We start from the raw sequence: 12,081 nt of genomic DNA, 5'->3' as shown, positions 1-12,081 counted from the left end.
TTTTGCTACAACTCAAGAATGAACTCTAATAACATGTTCACACCGACACTTAATCACACGATTTCGGCTGTTGAGTGGTTTATCCCACTAATCTTATATATTTAATACCATGTTCAGACCGACACTTAATCACACGATTTTGGCTGTTGAATAGATTATCCCACTAATCTTAAAAATGTATCAAGATTTCGCCATACAAAAATGACAGTTTCAAATCTCTTCATTGAAATGATTTGAAATTGATCTACCCAAAATCTCGCTGTGCGACTCTGATTTTGCGCCATCTACTTGTCAGCATTGGATATCTGTTACATTATCACAGCTGATTTAGACACTACAAAGGGGAAAAAATGTAAACAAACAATTTTTTTTTAGAGCAATGTATCTAATTTCATCTGAAAATCGACTTAACAAACCAAAAAATATGCATCAACTATTTCCATTATATAAAAAAATTAAAAAGAATACGGCTTTTATTACAAAATACTAATTGACAATATTTTCTTTTGATAAATATTGAGCGATGTGAATTCTTGAATGGCAAAAACAGCTGTTTTTTTATCTTTCAGACGGCAGTAAGAACGGGCTGATTAGTGAAGAGCATAATTGTATCTAATCCTTTCAAATTTTCGGTCTGAACATGGTATAATACTATGTACGGACCGACATTTATAGCGGGATTCTGTAACCAGTCTCTAGTCTCTATTTGAGACATTTTGAGGTATACCGTGTGATTCTGTAACGTGAGACAGTCTCAAGTTTCTAAATTTGAGATTTTGAGTTAGAGACAATTTTTGAGACTTGAGACGATTTTGCTATTCTGTAAGTGACAGTCACAAAATCTATTACATTTCATTATTCAGAGATGTTTTTGCACTTGAATGAAAAAAATATGTCGATAACAATAATCAATAAGAATAAAAATATATGTTGACTTTGTTTCATAATATTTACGAAACTTGTGTAAAATTGATATATTTCTAACCTTTTCGTGTTTGAGTTGCTTACAAAAAACGACAATCGATTAATATCTATGATGATCTCTATTCAGTATATTCAAAATGGCAGACAAGAATTCTTTTTAGTTTTGTGACCTGCTAACTACCAGGTCTCAATATTTTGCGACTAACGATAGAGACCGTTTAGTGAATAGTAACTAGTCACAAGTTGAGATTTTACCCATAGTCTCAATTTGTGACTAGTTACTATTCACTAAACAGTCTCTAGCGTTAAGGTTGGTATCCAGCTCTCAGGTAATTGCTCAATAAAAAAAAAATACATTATTTCTTCAAGTAGTTTTGACAGCTGGTTACGTATTGTGAATGATCCACATTAGAAGAGCAAGAGAGAATAAACAGAGAAAATAAACTTTGTGCGTAATATGTATGTATGTATGAATTTAAGAAATGTTGTGGATGATTCGTAAATTTTGTACAACATTCCAAAATGAAATATACTTCATAACAATGTTTTTAACTAATTTAAGACGATTTTAACGATTACTTTGAATTTCCTTCAAGAAACAATTATTGATTTGATGTTTCTTCGCAATACCAGGATTGCCATATTCGCATTTTATTTTATTTATAAATAAAAAAAGTATTAAAAATTAGTACTAGATTACTTGAGAGCTGCATACTAGCACAAGAAAATTTATCGCAGGAAAGTTTCTTGACCGTTTTTTAAGCGTTTTTTTTTATGAAGTTTTTAGATTACTTGAGAGCTGGATACTAAGTTTTAGTCTCAAAGCATTGCCTCAAATTTAAGACCTGATAGTTAGCAGCCCTGCAAGACGGGTAGCTGTTAGCAAACGTGTAAGCGAATTGTTATTGTTCACTTTTGCATTCGTTAAAATATTTGTTACTTTTGTTCAGAGAGTGGGAAAAAAGTAACACATAGCTATTTGATGTTCAATGGTTATCTCGCTCTAACCAATGGTAAATATCGCATGCTGCCTTGTTCTAACAGAATACACACATTTGTTAGCAAATCTCTTCACAGTATGTTACGGGTAACAAATTATTTTGTTAGCGCTTAGCTTACCCATGTGTTATGGATAACAAAAAGTATTTGTTACCCGAATATCTGTTAGTGTTATTATTTTGGTTATCAGTTTGTTACCTTTAACATATAAGCATGTTAGGAAGAACAAGCAGTAACAAGATTATCTGTTACCCATTTGTTACATCTAGCAAATTAAATTCTTTTAAATAAAACTCAGTTTTTTTTATTATTTCTCTTTATTTAATAATAAAATCAAAATAAAATGCACAATCTATAACAAATATTTGAATTAAATATACACTATTTAACTTTAATAATTTAAAACATACTCCATTATTTGGTTGCTGCACGCAATAGATTTGAATTTTACCAATGGTCCAAATGATTTCTGTAATATTAAAATTTTTAATTATACACACAACATTAAATTCACAATGCTTACCTTTTTCTCCTTGTTAACCTCTTTCGTTTTCTCTATATAAAAGAAATTAATAATATATATATATAAATTAGAAATTAATTATAAAGTATCATATTATCAAATAGCGAACTTACCTCTTTAAAATCCAAAATAAACTGCGCTTTTCGTTTATTCTTCTTGAAATATTGGGTATTCGCCTCTCCTATTCTAACAAGTTAACATTACAATATGTTTATAATGTCGATAGTTTTTCTCTATCTTACTTACGTATTCTCCCATTCCATTGAAAATTCCAGAAAATGTAACAGTGTTAGTGAACAGCTGAAAATGTTTCAATGTGTTTGTGCAATCTGTTACCTCCGTCTTGCAGGGAGGTCACATAACTATAACGAACTCTTGTCTGCCATTTTGAATATACTGAGTAGAGATCATCTTAGATATTAATCGATTGTCGTTTTTTTATATGTTGTAAGCAGCTCCAACACGAAAAGGTTAAAAATAAATCAATTTTACATAAATTTCGTAAATATTATGAAACAAGGTGAACATATATTTATATTTTTATTGATAATTATGTTTTTTGACTATGTTAAAGAAAATTTAATATTTGTTATCGACATAATTAAAAATAAATAAATTTTACATAATTTTCGTAAATATTATGAAACAAGGTGAACATATATTTATATTTTTATTGATAATTATGTGTTTTGACTATGTTAAAGAAAATTTAATATTTGTTAAGGTCATAATTATTTTCATTCAAGTGTAAAAACATCTCTGAATGATGAAATGTAATAGATTTTGTGACTGTCATTTACAGAATAGCAAAATCATCTTAAGTCTCAAAAAATTGTCTCTAACTTAAAATCTCAAATTTAGAGACTTGAGACAGTATCACAGTACAGAATCGCACGGTTAGAAAACACATTTGTATGTTGTGGAATCTAAGTCGTTTGGACCGACATTGTGGGTTTTCGATGAGTTTTCAGTGACTCTACATATTCATTTAATTGAATTTTCATTGTATTATTTAATTTTGTTTCTTTGCCGTGTTTGTTTCAACCATATACATTAATGTAAATAAAAAGATTGAATATTTTGTAACCAAATATCAATTTATTGTCTTATTTAATTAGTTTTTAAGTTTTTGCTCCAAATTATTTCTGTGAAATTCTACGGTTTTAATGGAAATCCTAAGGCGTTTAATTTCTGCTAATTGCTCGTTTTTGCACCTTTTCAAAGTTCTAACAACACTATTCAGCCGTTGTCTAAAAATAATAAGAAATATATATACTTAGGTAAGAAAAAGATACTTCATCAATATCAATTAGGACTAACATTTCTGTTTCCAAATGCAGTATTTTCTCGTCTTTCTCATCGATGATCTCTTCTCCTGCAGTTTGAGGTGCCTCTCTCTCCAACCTCGTCTTCTTGAATTACTTCAACAGGGGCGGTATTCTTCATTATTGTTGTTAACATCTCTTTTTTGGAACGAGAATCCATCCTTTTCTGCCGTTCATTAGGCTCTACAGGAGCAGTGGTTAACGTGGGAAAAGCGCTAGGTAGCAACTTAGTTGGATTTCGCGAACTTAAACCTGCACGAGTGTTTGGTTATAAAAGTAAAATTATTGTAATCAAAATGCTATAATTACCCAATTCAAACTGCAAGTTTCTTTCGAAGGCTTCTGGCGCGAAGTGCATTTCACAAATGCACGCATTTTAAATATTAATTTTGTCCGTACGACGACAAAATGAATCCATTGTTTTAGTACTTTTTTTCTTTAGGGAAATGGAAAAATCTCCATTTCGTAGCACAATTTTAACTATTATTATTATTGCATCCGAACACTGCGCAACGCATTTTAAAAAATATAAAATTTCACAATTAATACAACACTTGAAAACACAATTCGAATTCACTTTCAAAAGCGCGGGCGAATAATAAGTCAATCGTGACGTCAGCAAGAACAGTTGACTGAAAGCAAACATGCGAATTACGAAATCTTTCTCTATCATTCTTGGTTCTCACAGATACTGCAACGCGTATCGATAGCTGTGGTGTACAAAAACTCTTCAGAGTTGCGCAGGTTTTAACGTCTTAAAGTTGGGTTCCAGCTCTCAAGTAAATGCTCAAGAAAAAAATTCCTTATTTCTAGAGCTGTAGTTAAATAAATTTGATAGTAGGTTAGCAAGAGAAAATAAACAAAGAAAATATACTTATGTGTGTAAGTATATAAGCATTATCCTTGCGATTTAAGTAATTTGCTTGATGATTGGTAAGTTTTATACATCATTTCAAAATATATATTTCATAATAATGATTTTAACTAATTTAGGATGAATTAACGATCACTTTGAATGTCCTTCAAGAAACAATTGATGATTTCATGTGTTTTCGCAAAACCAGCGTTGCATATTCGCATTTTATTGAAAAAATGTATTAACAACTAGTACTGGGTTTCTTTAGAGCTGCATACTAGCTCAAGAAGATTTAGATTTTAAATTTTCTTGACCATTTCTTAAGCGTTTTTATATGAAGTTTTGCATTTCTTGAGAGCTGGAAACTACACTTTACGTAAGATTCCCCACTTTTTCTCTACAAGGAAGGAGAGAGTCACCCTCATCAGTCACATTTATAAACTCGATGAAATAGCACAGACTGGATCTTAACCCCACAGTCAAATGTTCGGTCAACATCCTTAAAATTTAGGGTGCTTCATTCAACAGGTTGAACCAATAACTGCCCAAGTACAGAGCCGGAAAAGACAAAGAACCAAAGATATGGTCCCCTGGATTTAGTGGAACACAGACGTGTCAAAATACTGCATTCCGGTCGATTATAGTATGTCTATTGATGTCTTCAGAAATCGTATGCTTTGAAGCGGAGCCGCCTTCCAGGAACATCAAAAGGTATGTCGACAATATGTCTAATATATGCCGATCAAATTTCGGACGCAATACATTTCAGACACGTACTGACCTTCAAGTGCGTACAGCAAACAATGAGTCCCCGTAAGACTTTAACCACTTCTTTGTATTCCCATCAAACCCCACTCATTTCACACACCTGTCCTTATTTTCCAACCCCGTCGAAACAGCACGTTTCCTGAGCCTCCCATTAGATGACTTCGATGACAACCAACCTAAATCTTACCACCCTAGCGAGGATTAAATAACCATTGCAACAACAATTATTAAAGAGACATTGTAGAAATATACAAGTAACAAAAGAATCATAGTTGACTTTTCGGTACAGAGATTTAAATAAAAAGACTTAAAAATATTAAAGAGGTTGCATTATACTCGTAGGCGCGTTATCGATATTTTTTGGGTATTAGGATCCCCCGGAGGCTTATTTTCACCCATATAATTTATACAATACTAAACAAAACTATTTGTAATAATTTAAACAAAAATAGATATATTCTTCAAATATTTTTAATAAAATAGAAAAGTATTACAATAAATAAAATTTTAATCAAAACTAGATAAATTAAATCTTTATGAATTTTAATAATCGAAATACATTTGAAAATTTAACAAAAACATACTAAAAATAATAATTTAGATAGCATAACACGGCAACACACCCGTGCCTTTTCTAAGGCATTTGGTCGTTTTAGTAGTAGAATATTTAGGAAACCCTAACGAACTGCCTGGGCTTTTGCCCTGAGTCTTCCCTCATTCTATTGCATTCTTAATGTAATTTCTGTCATTCTATAAGCTTTCGCCTGCGTATGTATGGGTGAAAATGATAGGATTTGTTACTTGTAGGTTTATACAATGGTTTACAAGTCGTTCTATTGCTTTATTTAAATACAAGAATTGTATTGTAGTGCATTATTGAAATGGCTTAGTAACGTATAAGCAGCACATACTAAGTATTTTCCGTTCTATTGTATTAACTATTTCGACCATTACTAAGAAAAAATAATATTTTACGCCAAACGACATCCTTTTTCAGCTCAAAATCACAATATATACTTATACAAATCGCACTTGTTAAGTTAAAGTGTAACAACTCAAAATTTCCAAATTTTAGTTTTTTGCAAGAAAATAATGTGCAGTGGTCATCTCTACCCACTGTAAAAATCGTACAGTGATTTGTCTAGTCTTTCGTTAAAAAAAACCGTTATGACTCTTTCTTTGTTTTCAGAATGACTTCTTTCGACTCAACTAAAGAGTTACATTTTTAGTTGTCTCCAAGTGTTTTGTCAAATTGGTTCGTTAGTGTATCACATAAAGTGTAACATTTTGAATTGTTACACAGAGACAACTCAAAATAATACCACTATGTATATAAAAAAATTTCAGGAAAAGAGTAATAACTCAAAAATTCGTTATTTTCGTGCAAATACTAAACAAATAAAAATGAAACAACGGTTATATTATTTTTAATGATATTTTCGTGCAATTACATTGTTTTTTCTTTGTAATATATTATTAATATTTACGGAAACAGTTTTTCGTCTCTACTGAAAATGTTCAAATTTTGAGTTGTTACACTTTAACTTAACAAGTGCGAAATATATTTTAAAGAAAAGAAATTAAAATAAAAGGAATATCAAAAATTTATTGAATGGATTTTATTTAAAAATGAGCTTTGTTTCAGGTGATGATGATGAACAGGAGGAGATCGAGGAGAACTTTTGAATAAATATATATATATTATTACGAATTTACTGCTAGTTCACTTTGTTAGGTTCGTATCTCTGGATTGACAAATAAAACCAAAACTGTTTAATTTAATTCAACTCTTTATTTCACAACTCGTCTACACTATAGCAGTTTACTCTTAGCTCTGATTGATTACGTTGGCGCTGCCACGGCTTATATAGCCACGCACTTCTCGCTGATGCCGACGTGTCCTTCTAGAATATCGCGTCTGGAAATTACCAGAACATACGGCTATACGGCGCCAGACGCAAGCAGACAGTCGCGGCGCCAGACTCAGCAATTGTTTAACTAGACAAGCAGACAGTGCGGCGCCAGATGTCTATTGTTTCGACAAGCAGACAGCCGTGGCGCCAGATGTCTACAACAAGACAAATGCTATTCCATATAGCTACAGCTATTGTTCATAATCAGGGATGCATATAGTAATACAAATACAACTTAATACTACTTTTGAAACTCTGCCCTCCACTAAGGCCTAATCGTCCCGATTAGGCACAAATCCTCTTGAACCAAATGGGGCGAGCCTCTCCAAATGTACTACTTTCATTTTACATCGTGCTTTTCCATTTCTTTGTATGCGGTATACCACGTCATTAAGTCGTTTCATCACCATATAGGGTCCTTCCCAGGCTGTCTGCAGTTTCGGGGACAAGCCTTTCTTTCGAAGTGGATTGTACAACAGGACCAGATCACCTTCTCCAAAACCTTTTGAATTTGCCGCTTGATCGAACCGGTCCTTCATCTTATTGCTCATCAGATGCGTATGCTGTCTTACCATTAGATGCAATTCATTCATTTCTTCCTTTAAGGCAGAACAATAATCTCCATCATTTCTTACAGCTGTAGGAGTCGTTCCAAACTTAAGATCAGCAGGGAGTCGCAGATCAGATCCAAAAATAATCTTTGCTGGCGTGTAACCAGTTGTCTCGTGCTTTGCTGAACGATACGCCAGCAGGAACATCTGGATGCACTTGTCCCAATTCCGTTGATCTTTATCAACGATTTTCCGCAGATGTTCTTCGAGCGTTCGGTTGAATCTCTCTACCATTCCATCTGATTGTGGATGTAACGCTGTTGTCCGTGTCTTGTGGATGCCCAATAATGTACAGACTTCTTGGAAAATGGAAGATTCGAAATTCCTGCCTTGATCTGAGTGTAATTCGACGGGCACTCCGAACCTTGTTATCCAATTTTCTACAAACGCTTCGGCTACTGTCTTCGCTTCTTGGTTTGGTAAGGCATATACTTCTGGCCATTTACTGAAATAGTCCATGACAACCAGTAGATATTTGTTTCCGGCCGTACTGGTTGGGAACGGACCTGCAACATCCATTGCGACTCGTTCAAATGGTGATCCCACGTTGCACTGTTGTAGCCTACCACGACTTTTGGCTTTAGGACCTTTAGCTGCCATGCACTCTACGCAATTACTTATCCATTCTGCTATGGAATCTCGACAACCGATCCAGTAGAACCGTTGTTTAATCTTCTCTATAGTTTTTGTAATTCAAAGGTGCCCTCCACTAGGTCCATTGTGATATTCTTTCAATACTTTCGGGATCATGGACTTCGGTACTATGATCAGCAGACGAGACTGTTTGCCATCTTCGCTTTCCCAGGTACGATGAAGGTATCCATTAACGAGGTTTATGCTGTTCCATTGGGCCCAATATGCTTTTGCAGTTGGACTCTCGGTACTTATTTGTTCCTTTGGTGGCCGCACCCCATTTTCTTTGGCCATTACCAGCTTTGCAAGATCAGGGTCCTCCAGCTGATTGATTCTGATGCGGTGAGGAGTCCAATCATCTTCAGGTTCTATATTCAGTAATCGCACGTCGATTATACCTTCTTTTCCCTCTGATTTGGAGCAATGTTTACGTTCCAGTGGACAAGGGCGACGCGATAATGCATTCGCATTTTTGTGGTGAATCCTCTTTCGGTATTCTGTTGGTTGATTCCGTTTTGATGGGTTTACCTTTATATTGCAATTACGGGCAAAGTGACCCGCTTTTCCACAGTTGAAATATCTGCCTGTTGTATTTACTCGCGGTGCAGCAATTGTCTTCAGAGTCTTCAATATTTCTTCCATCAGCGCCGGTTGTTCCATTTCAACTCTTTGTACTTTGTGTGCTGGTTTACTTAGTAGAGAAGCTGTTTCCTGTGTGAGGGCGTGCGAAACCGTTTCAGCAAACGTTCTTTTTGGCAATGCATATGTGGCGCGTTTGGTGTCCACATCACGAATTCCATTTATGAAACATTGAATTTTTACCCTCTCAATGTATTCCACAGGTGCATCTGCATTTGCCAAATGAGCCAGTCGTTCGATTTCAGTTGCGAACTCTTGTAATGACTCGTTCATCTTCTGACCCGTATTTTGCAGTTCGATCTGGTATATTTGTTTCCGGTGCTCACTACCATATCGTCTTTCTATCGCACTCATCAATGCCTCATAGTTGTCCCGTTCACAGTCTGGAATAGTCTGAAGGATTTCTGCCGCAGGTCCTTTCAATGATACAAACAAGGACGCCACCTTGTCCGCTGCATTCCAATTATTGGCCATTGCTGTCTTTTCAAACTGAAGTTTGAAAATTTGAAATGGAATACTTCCATCGAATGTGGGTGCCTTCAATCTTTGATTATTTGTTGATGGTGCAGGGCCATGTAGTTGCAGTTCTCGCACACGATTACTCAGTTGAAGAAATTCTGATCTTAAATTTTCTACGTCATTTTTATTGTGCTTAATTCGTCTTCAAATTTTGAAAATTTCTCTTGCACTTGTGTATTATTTTCTGTAATCTGTTGTACCAAACGCTTTTCTAACTGCGTATTATTTTCAGTTATTTGTTGTGTAAGGCGAGACTCTAACTGTGATGTATTTTCAGCTATTTGCGTTATTTGCTGTGCCAGACAATTTTCTGCCTGCACTGCATTTTCTGCATTTTCGGCTATTTGCTGTGCCAGACGATTTTCTGTTTGCACTGCATTTTCTGCCATTTGCTGTGCCAGACGATTTTCTGTTTTCACTACATTTTCTGCCATTCGCTTAATGGCCACTAACAACGTGTTCATGTCTACACTTGATGATGTTCGTTGTTCTTCTACTTTCTCTTCTACCTTTGTAGAAGTTTCTGGCCCAACAAATTCGAACTCGTCCACATTAATTCCATCCGCTTCCATTGCTTCACGTAATCGTGCCTGCAGATCCGCCTTTTGCCCGCTTATCGGCAAATTACGCTCCTCCAGTTCCTTTTTTAATTGCTGAATTCTCAATTCTCCGAATTTAACCATCTTGAATATGGATTATTTGACAATCCCACTTCTGACACCAATTGTTACGAATTTACTGCTAGTTCACTTTGTTAGGTTCGTATCTCTGGATTGACAAATAAAACCAAAACTGTTTAATTTAATTCAACAACTCTTTATTTCACAACTCGTCTACACTATAGCAGTTTACTCTTAGCACTGATTGATTACGTTGGCGCTGCCACGGCTTATATAGCCACGCACTTCTCGCTGATGCCGACGTGTCCTTCTAGAATATCGCGTCTGGAAATTACCAGAACATACGGCTATACGGCGCCAGACGCAAGCAGACAGTCGCGGCGCCAGACCCAGCAATTGTTTACCTAGACAAGCGGACAGTGCGGCGCCAGATGTCTATTGTTTCGACAAGCAGACAGCCGTGGCGCCAGATGTCTACAACAAGACAAATGCTATTCCATATAGCTACAGCTATTGTTCATAATCAGGGATGCATATAGTAATACAAATACAACTTAATACTACCCATACACGATCTGTGCGTTGGATCTGTGTGAATTCGTTTTGCCCATACATGACACACAAATCCATTTTGCGTTCGTTCTTCACACAATGAACATGTGCGACAGGCAAGCGGAACATTTCTTCGAATTTATTTCTAATGTAGCACTTTTATCGATTTCTATGTATTTCGTTAATAAGTTATTCCAACTTTTATTTTTCTCAGTTTTATTTTTATATTTATTACTTTTCGTTTGCCAAATTGCCAATTCATTTTTTATAAGATCAATAAATTCTGATACGAAATCTTTATTAAGGGTGGAGCCTGCTTTAGAAACTTCAAACAATCGATTTTTTTTTTTTTTGCTTAAATCTTTTTAAAAATTATCTAACGAAATTTCGCCATAGTTATAGATTGGAATTCGAAATATTGTCGAAGCCAGAAGGGAAATAGTGACCGAGCGTCTAACAGATATATGAGCGCTTGGGCAAAAAGCGAAAACTTTGAAGCTCGATTTCTCGGTTTTTAATTTTTACGATTATTCTTAATTGGCGGGCAGGATAGAAAAAACTAAACGTCGTATGGAATTATGGCACAATTTATCATTGGCATAAATTTATCTTCTATTTAAACTAAAAAAAATTAAGAAAAGTCAAGTTTGAACATATTTTTAAACAACATAAAGTACAATTTTTTTTGGTCAAAAAACACTTTTTTTTAATTTAAAAAAAAATTGAAAAATTTTACACTTTTTTTTTGAATTTTCTTAGTTTAACTAGAAGATAAATTATTAAAAAATATGGGTCTCTTTGAATTTTTTGTTTCCGAAAGAAATTGCGACCTCCATCCTGCCCGCCGTCCGAAAAATGCACAAGCGAGACGTATCGGGCAATTACTTCCCAAAGGCAGAATATCAAAGATTTCGTATCCAAAAAAATTGTGAAAGATGTTCAAATACTCATAAAACCTAGAAATTTCGCTTGAATCAATTATTTCTTTCCCTTCCTAAAAAAAATCCCCAAAAAATCAATTTTTTGAAGCCTCTAAAGCAGGCTCTCCCCTTAACACTTGCTATTGTTCGTCTGCGATCTTCACTGTTCAGCGAAACGAGAGAAATAAGATTTTGTGCGCAGACAACTACATGCACGACACACATGTTCGCGGACCGATCGTAAAAAATCAAACATTTTCGCGAACATGGATCGGTACG

General features: G+C 34.7%; 1 long non-coding RNA gene across 1 annotated transcript; it reads right to left on the bottom strand.

The window, feature by feature from the left end:
* Positions 1 to 2,262: 2,262 nt before the first annotated feature.
* LOC125775647 (uncharacterized) lies at positions 2,263 to 2,824 on the bottom strand. The gene is made up of 4 exons (XR_007421231.1): positions 2,693 to 2,824; positions 2,560 to 2,627; positions 2,447 to 2,478; positions 2,263 to 2,392 (listed from the first exon to the last, which is right to left on the bottom strand). It is a non-coding gene; the product is annotated as an uncharacterized LOC125775647 (long non-coding RNA).
* Positions 2,825 to 12,081: the final 9,257 nt, after the last annotated feature.

This window comes from Bactrocera dorsalis, chromosome 1 (genome assembly GCF_023373825.1).
Source record: "Bactrocera dorsalis isolate Fly_Bdor chromosome 1, ASM2337382v1, whole genome shotgun sequence".
NCBI classification, from domain to species: domain Eukaryota; kingdom Metazoa; phylum Arthropoda; class Insecta; order Diptera; family Tephritidae; genus Bactrocera; species Bactrocera dorsalis.
Note: the sequence above shows the minus strand (reverse complement) of the source record. Positions and strands in the feature narration are given on the sequence as shown.